Source organism: Schistocerca americana, chromosome 5, assembly GCF_021461395.2.
Source record: "Schistocerca americana isolate TAMUIC-IGC-003095 chromosome 5, iqSchAmer2.1, whole genome shotgun sequence".
NCBI lineage: Eukaryota > Metazoa > Arthropoda > Insecta > Orthoptera > Acrididae > Schistocerca > Schistocerca americana.
The window spans coordinates 601,523,991-601,531,852 of NC_060123.1; the positions used below are offsets into that span (position 1 = coordinate 601,523,991).

Sequence of the window (7,862 nt, forward strand, 5' to 3'; positions counted from 1 at the left end):
AACGGAGCCCATAATGTCGTCGACGTATCACTACGCTGTATGGGTGCCGTGGATGACAACCAAACGGGTTCTGGTATGAAATGAAATGTCATCCCATACCATCAGTCCTGGTTGTCGAGATGAATGGCCGGAGACTGGTATCCCACCATTGTCTGGTGCGTCTCCAGACACGACTTCACTGGTCATCGAGACCTCAAATCTCTATATATGACGGTAGTATTTGTTCCCGAAAGAACAGTTACCGTTGATGACCATGCAGCTTTGCTAGAAATGAAATGATAATTAAATGGGCACCCTAGCTGCAAACAGGCGTTGATGTACTTCATTCGGGACATGTTGAAAATGTGTGCCCTGACCGGGACTCGAACCCGGGATCTCCTGCTTACATGGCAGACGCTCTATCCATCTGAGCCACCGCGGGCACAGAGGATAGTGCGTCTGCAGGGACTTATCCCTTGAACGCTCCCCGTGAGATCCACATTCCCACCATGTCCACACCACTACATTCGTAGTGCGCCTAATAGATGTTTGCCCATCGTATGTTGTTAAAATATGGCTTCCCGGCCATTGACCTTGTGCGAACGCACGCGCTATGCCCGAACTCGTACGGGACTTGGTCGATTAATCTGCCACGAGTTATGTAGCGAACTTTTGGAACAGTACGAGCAGGTGATGAAACATGGCTCTATCATTTTTCACCAGAGACGAAGAGGCAATCAATGGAGTGGCATCATGCAAATTCACCCAAGAAAAAAAATTCAAAACCACACCTTATGCTGGAAAAGTTATGGCTACGGTGTTTTTCGATTCCGAAGGACTCTTGCTTGTGGACATCATGCCAAGTGGAACCACCATAAATTCTGATGTATATGTGACGACACTGAAAAAAATTCAAGCTCGACTGGGTCGTGTTCGACCACATCGGCAAAAGCAGGTTGTTTTGCTGTTTCACGACAATGCACGGCCACATGTCAGCCAAAAAACCATGGAAGCGATCACAAAACTCGGATGGACAACACTGAAACACTCGCCTTACAGTCCTGACCTGGCTCCATGTGACTATCATCTCTTTCGGAAACAATGTTTGAAGATTATGACTCCCTTGTGCATGCTGCCAAACAGTGGCTCCAAGAGGTTGGTCCAGAATTTTACTGTGCGGGTATACAGGCGCTGGTTCCAAGCAGGCGTAAGGCAGTTCAGAGGGATGGAAATTATGTGGAGAAATGAAAATATTGTTCCTAAAGGATGTATCTACACACTGTAAAACGTTCAAACATGTAGAATAAAAGATGGATTAAAAAAAATACTGTGCATTTCTTTTGGAGTGACACTCGTAGATCTGTTGCATTTTGTAAGTGTTCTGCCAATAAATCGCATTCTTTGTCCCGCCTTCCCCACATCATCTTCTATGTGTTCCTTCCAATTTCAGTTGTTCGTAATTGTAATTCGTAAGTATTTAGCTGAATTTACGGCCTTTAGATTTGATTGATTTATCGCATAACCGAGGCTGAACTGATACCTTTTAGTACTCATGTGGATGACCTCACACTTTTCATTATTTAGGGTCAATTGCCAATTTTCACGCCATAGAGATATCATTTCTAAATCGTTTTGCAATTAGTTTGGATCTTCTGATGATTTTACTAGTCGATAAACGGCAGTGTCATCTACAAATAATATAAGATGGTTGCTCGAATGGTCTGCTAAATCGTTTATATAGGTAAGGAAAAACAGAAGGCCTATAACACTATCTTGGAAAACGCCAGAAATCAATTCTGTTTTTCTCGATGACTTTCCGTCATTTACTATGAGCTGTGACCCCTTACAGGAAACCACAAATCCAGTCGCATAACTGAGATGATATTCCGTAAGCACTCAATTTGACTATAAGCCGCTTGTGAGGTACAGTGTCAAAAACCTTCTGGAAATCTACAATAATGGAATGAGTTTGAAATCCCTTGTCGATAGCACTTAGCTCTTGGTGTGAGTAAAGAGCTAGTTGTGATTCACGAGAACGATGTTTTCTAAATCCTTGTTGGCTGTGTGTCGGTAGATCGTTCTCTTCGAGTTAATTGATAATGGTCGAAAACAATATATGTTCAAAAATCCTGCTGCATATCGACGTTAATAATATGGGCATGTAATTTAGTGGATTACTCCTATTGCCCTTCTTGAATATTCGTATGACATGCGCAACTTTAAAATCTTTCGGTACATACTCGTATCTTTCGTCGAGCGAGCGGTTGTGTATGAGGCTATTGCATCAGAATACTGTGAAATGAACCTAATTGGTATAGACTGTGGACAGAAAGATTTGCTTCTCGATAGTTCGCCAACCCGAGGTTGTGTTCGTACTGTTATGGTCACGTTGTCGACACGACGTTAAATTCTTATCTTCTTTCTTTTTTTAATTAAAAAAGACGTGAATTTCTCTGCACAAATTGCCTACAAGGAAAAACCACAAGACAATTCCAAGGTTAACACCAGTCTACATCTGATCAGATGACTGAAAAATAACGACGTGTTTAAACTAACTTTTTATCTTATTTGAAAACTGCTCTTAGTTTTTTTAACGAATAGTTTTTCTCACGATGGAATAAACTTTATTCCATTTGTAGTTACAGGAATTTTATTAGCAGGATAGGTACTGAAAAAGTACTTTTTTGTGAGTGGGATAGCTGTACGATGCGAAAGTTTATTGGAGTGTAAGGGTTTGGCAAATCGGAGACATTTTGCGCGTCTGACATTCATTTTACATGAACTGCTTCTAGACAACAAAATAAGAAAAAAAGGAATATAATTTCCATTAATACATATTGGACTGATGAAGTAGTTTTTAAAGGCTTCTTCCACACGACAGATCTTTCTACGAAATTTCCGTTCATCAGTCAAGAAAAAGGGAAAGCAAGAATTTTCACTATCATCCAAAATCCGAAACTCATCAAAGATCAATAAATGTTAGAGAAAAATATGTATAGATGACCGACAGGTCTGTTACTGAAACGCTTCTAGGGAATAAAGGACATCGCCGGCCGCTGGTGGCCGAGCGGTTCTGGCGCTACAGTCTGGAACCGCGCGACCGCTACGGTCGCGGGTTCGAATCCTGCCTCGGGCATGGATGTGTGTGTTGTCCTTAGGTTAGTTAGGTTTAAGTAGTTCTAAGTTCTAGGGGACTTATGACTTCAGCAGTTGAGTCCCATAGTGCTCAGAGCCATTTGAACCAATAAAGGACATCCAAGTTGCAAGAACACTGCTGAAACCATGTCGGAAAATTTCAGTAAGTTGGGCCAAAACACAATTGTAAAAGTCTACTTCGTACTCTCACATATTGACTACTCGTATTTCCCTGCTGCTGTAGGACGTTTTAGTGAAGAACAAGGAGACCACTTTGAAAACGACGTGATGGAGATGGAGAGCAGGTAGCAGGGAAGATGGAATGAAAGGATAACGGCCGATTACTGTTCGGTTTGAAAAGGGACAGTGAATATAGACGTTGTCCGATGAAACAAAAAAAACAGGTATGAAAGGTTAGCTGTAAAAATACAAACTTTGCTTGAAATTGTATTTTATTATTTGTGCTTGCGTTATTTACTTTTTTTAAAATATGAGATCTTAATTTGTGAAAAATGTTGGTGTGATAGGAAAAAATAAACTAATTTTCACGATTAGCCACAGGCTCGTTCTACCCCACCTACTTCCAGGAAATCATCTGACAAGAATTTTAAAAATTCAGGGTTGTGAAATTTATCAGAGAACATACGTGTTAAACGGTATATACGTTGTAAATAACGTAATCAAGATACAGCATGACCTGATTCTGTAAAACGTACTCGGTACACCAAGGGAAAATCTGCGCTTTAGGCGTCGGCACCGCACAGATGTGGTGCATTCACGCTCCTGCAGGCACTGCGAAGCAAATCTGTCGATGCAGCTCATCGTGAGAGGGTTAACGCAGCAGACCACATGCGACCTGTGGTTGCAGGGCTTTCTGTGCGTTCCTAGAAACAGTGTTGCCGCGTTACGTAGAATCATGTGCGGGGAGCTTAGTTCTCTCTCAGGTACAGATATTCACTCGCGCGGAACCGCTCCCGGAGCCGGCGTTCACCCCTGGAACTCCCGCTGTGTTGTTGAGTGACACAAGTAGCGTCAAAAGGGGACGGTGCTATTTGGAGCAGCTTTCGTCACGAACACCTGCCAGCGAGGTGGGCGGTCTGTAACTGCGTTCCGAGGGTTCTGGCGAACAGGAGCGGGCTCTGTGGAAGGTCTCGTCCTACCCTCTGGCTAAGCTGCAGGGCACACTCCACACTTCTCTCTTGCAACGATGGCAGAGAACAGGTTAACTAGGAACTAGAGCTTCCTGGGAGATTTCGAGCACCAAATATTAGATTTCTTTTCGAAACTGCTTGTTCTCAGTCTCCACACTTATAAGGATGGTGACTCACACTCTCACTTACCTCTTCCCTTCTGAGATTTAAAAAATTTTCAGGACATTTTTCTTTTCAGATATTGCAGCAAACCAACAAACAAACTTAATACGAACGCAAATGAAACACACTGACGGAAAAAAGTGGCAGCACCAAGAAGGAGTTGTCCGACATAAACGAAAATTGGCAGGCATGTTTGTACATCTGTAAGATGATGTCTGTTAAAATTTCGCGCCAGTCAAGTAACAAAGGCGCTAGTAGCAACCTATAACGATGCAAACCAGGTTTGTAGTAGTAGTAGTAGTAGTAGCAGCTTTATTCATCCGTAGATCTCTTTTTACATGGATATAGGACATGTCAAAGTATTTACAAGTTTAGATCAATTTAAAATAAGACAATTTGTATACACACATATTTACAGACTTCTAGTTAGAGACATTCATTATATTTACTCCTGGTGTGCAATACTTTTTTACAAATAACATTTTAAATAATGTAATACCACACTGTTCACTCATATCTCACTATCAGTCACTGCACACACTATACACACATTGTTTCATAACACTTCTCTCACTAAAGACACAAACTTTCACACACTGGTGATCTCTGGTCCATTTTCTGTACCACAACTTTCCATTTGCTATCCTGAAAAACTGAGTCAGCATCCCTGTATAAAGAGTGAGATGTTGAGCTGAGAACGAGGAAGAGGTGTTACTACTGTGCAATTCATAGCTTGGGGGTAAGTTTTTACAGAAAGGAAAAAACAAGGAAGAAACATAGTGTGAAGGTGTTACAAGAAATGTTGGAAGTTTTATCATCATTATTATTATTTATTTGTATAACAAATTTTTTTACCAAGCTCCTACTCTGTTTTATCTAAGTAATTCTTCAATGTATAAAATGTATTGCATAGCAGGTACTTTTAGCTGCCTTTTTAAATAAGTGTATTATTGCAATTTCTTTTATTTCTTTTGGTTATTTATTGCACAGTTTTATTCCTTGATAGAAAATGCTATTTTGAGTTTTATGTTTATTTTTTCTTGGTAAATGTAAGTTGAGTCTATCTATTGTTGCATGGTCATGGACAGAGCTGTTTGTGCAGTAATTACCAATGTTATTTTTGATGTGTACAACTCACTGGTATGTATTCACATGGAGCAGTTAAAATTCCCAGTGTTTTGAACAGATCTTTACAATGAGCTCGACTGGTATTTTTGGTTATTATTCTTATGGCTCTTTTCTGGAGTTTGAAAACTGTTTCATATTTTTTGCATTTGTTCCCCAAACAAAGAATGCCATAGCTAAGAACTGAATGTACATATGAATAATATGTAACTAAAAGACACTGCATGTTACGCACTGATTATAGGGTTCTAAGAGCATAACATGCTGATGACATTCTGTTTGCAAGTACGTTTGTGTGTTCACACCACTTCAGCTGAGAATCAATATTCACTCCTAGAAATTTTGCATTTGTTAACAGTCTGTAGAGGTACCATCTACATTTAATTTAGCATTGTCATTTTTCCTCTTCAAACTGGAATTCGTGACATTACCTTTCTTTATGTTCAATGTCACTTTATTGCTTATTGATCAGTCATAAACTTCCTTGAGAGTTTCATTTGCTTTCTCGGCAAGGAGTTCTCTTGTTTTCTCAGTGACTATAATATTGCTGTCATCAGCGAAGAGAATTTTTTCACCATGAGTTTGCTTTAAATACACTCTGTAACGGTCATGTGCGAGAGTTACCTAGGAGACTGGACTTGGTAGGTTGATGTTATCAACAATGCGTTTAAGAAACAAAGACATCATAATCAACACCTCACTGGGTTCCAATGAGGTCGTGTAACAGGGCTGCGCCAAGCTAGATGTTCCTTCTGCGATACGGCAGAAAGACTTAATAATAATAATAATAATAATAATAATAATAGCTTTATTCAACATCGAATGGTACACTGCACATGTACAAAAAAACAGTAATGATTAAAGTGATTTGTACAATACGCAAGACACATTCTTCTGAATACGCCATTACAACAAAATTGCAATAAGATGTTTAGTGATTTCTATTCACATAATTTCACAAAGCATTTGTTGTTCTTCATATAAGTATGGTACTCTTCTAATGTGTGGAAAGGGTGTTTTACTAAAAATTTCTTAAGCTGATGTTTCAGTTTAATTGTAGAAAGAGCCATGACTGCACTAGGCAGTGCATTAGCTAATTTTATACCTGTGTACTGAGGCCCCTTTTCGTAAAGTGTTGTTCTGTGGCTGCCAATGTAAAATCTTTCTTTATTTCTAGTATTGTACTGGTGGAAATCTGAATAAGTGTTTGGGTGCAGTCTTTTCACAAGCAATATAGCTTTTAGAATGTATGTGTTTTTGGAAACAAGTCGCGACAAGATTCCCAATAATTTGCTCCACAGATTATTCTCAGACCCCTTTTTTGAAGAATGGGTAGCTTATCTAGATTAGCTTTGGTTGTTGACCCCCAAATTTCAATACTGTAGTTCAAGTGAGAGGGGAAAAGAGCATCGTATGCAGTCTTTAGGACTACAGTGTCTTTACAGAACTTGCTAATAGTACTGATTGCAAATATATACCGAGGGAGAAGACCATCCTACTCAGCTTGGTGCCTCTGGCAAGTAGTACTGCACCTTCAGCCGCAATTTGGGCGTCAGTTCGGACCACAGCGACGCATCGAGCTGTTACAAATCGGTTACTTCAAAGACACTCCGAGCCACACGCCTTGTAGCTTGCATTCCATTGAACCCAAACCACCGCCATTTGAGACTTCAGTGGTGTCAAGCGAGAACTCATTGGAGGGCGGGGTGGAGGTCTGTTGTATTTTCCGACGAAAGCTGGTTCTGATTCCGTGCCAGTGGAGGCGGTTTGTTCATTAGGGGGAGGTCAGCTGAAGGCCTGCAACCCATATGTCTGACTGCTAGACACACTAGATCGATACCTATAGTTGTTGTCTGGGGTGCGATTACTCATATGACAGAAGAAGCATTCTCGTGGTTATTCCACGCCCCCTGACTGCAAATTTGTACGTCATTTTGGTGATTCGACCTGTTGTGCTGTCATTCATGAACAGATACCAGGTGCTATTTTCAACACGATAACGCGCATCCACATACTGCTGTTGTAAACCCACCATGCTCTACAGTGTCTATATGTTGCCCTGGCCACCTCGATCACCAGATATGTCTCCAATTGAACACACATGAGACATTATAGGACGACAAATCCAGCGCCGTCCATAACCAGCATTAACCATCCCTGCATTGACGGACTAATTGCAACCGGCATGGAACTCCATCCTAGAAACTAATATCCGGTAACCATACAACACAATGAACGAACTTTTGCATTATACAGGGTGGTCCATTGATAGTGACCGGACCAAATATCTCAAGAAATACTCATCAAACT

The 7,862-nt window shown here is 40.6% G+C and overlaps 1 non-coding gene across 1 annotated transcript; it reads right to left on the bottom strand.

Annotated features, from left to right (window-relative positions):
- Positions 1-347: 347 nt before the first annotated feature.
- On the bottom strand, positions 348-422 carry Trnat-ugu. Its single transcript has one exon. It is a non-coding gene; the product is annotated as a tRNA-Thr (tRNA).
- Positions 423-7,862: the final 7,440 nt, after the last annotated feature.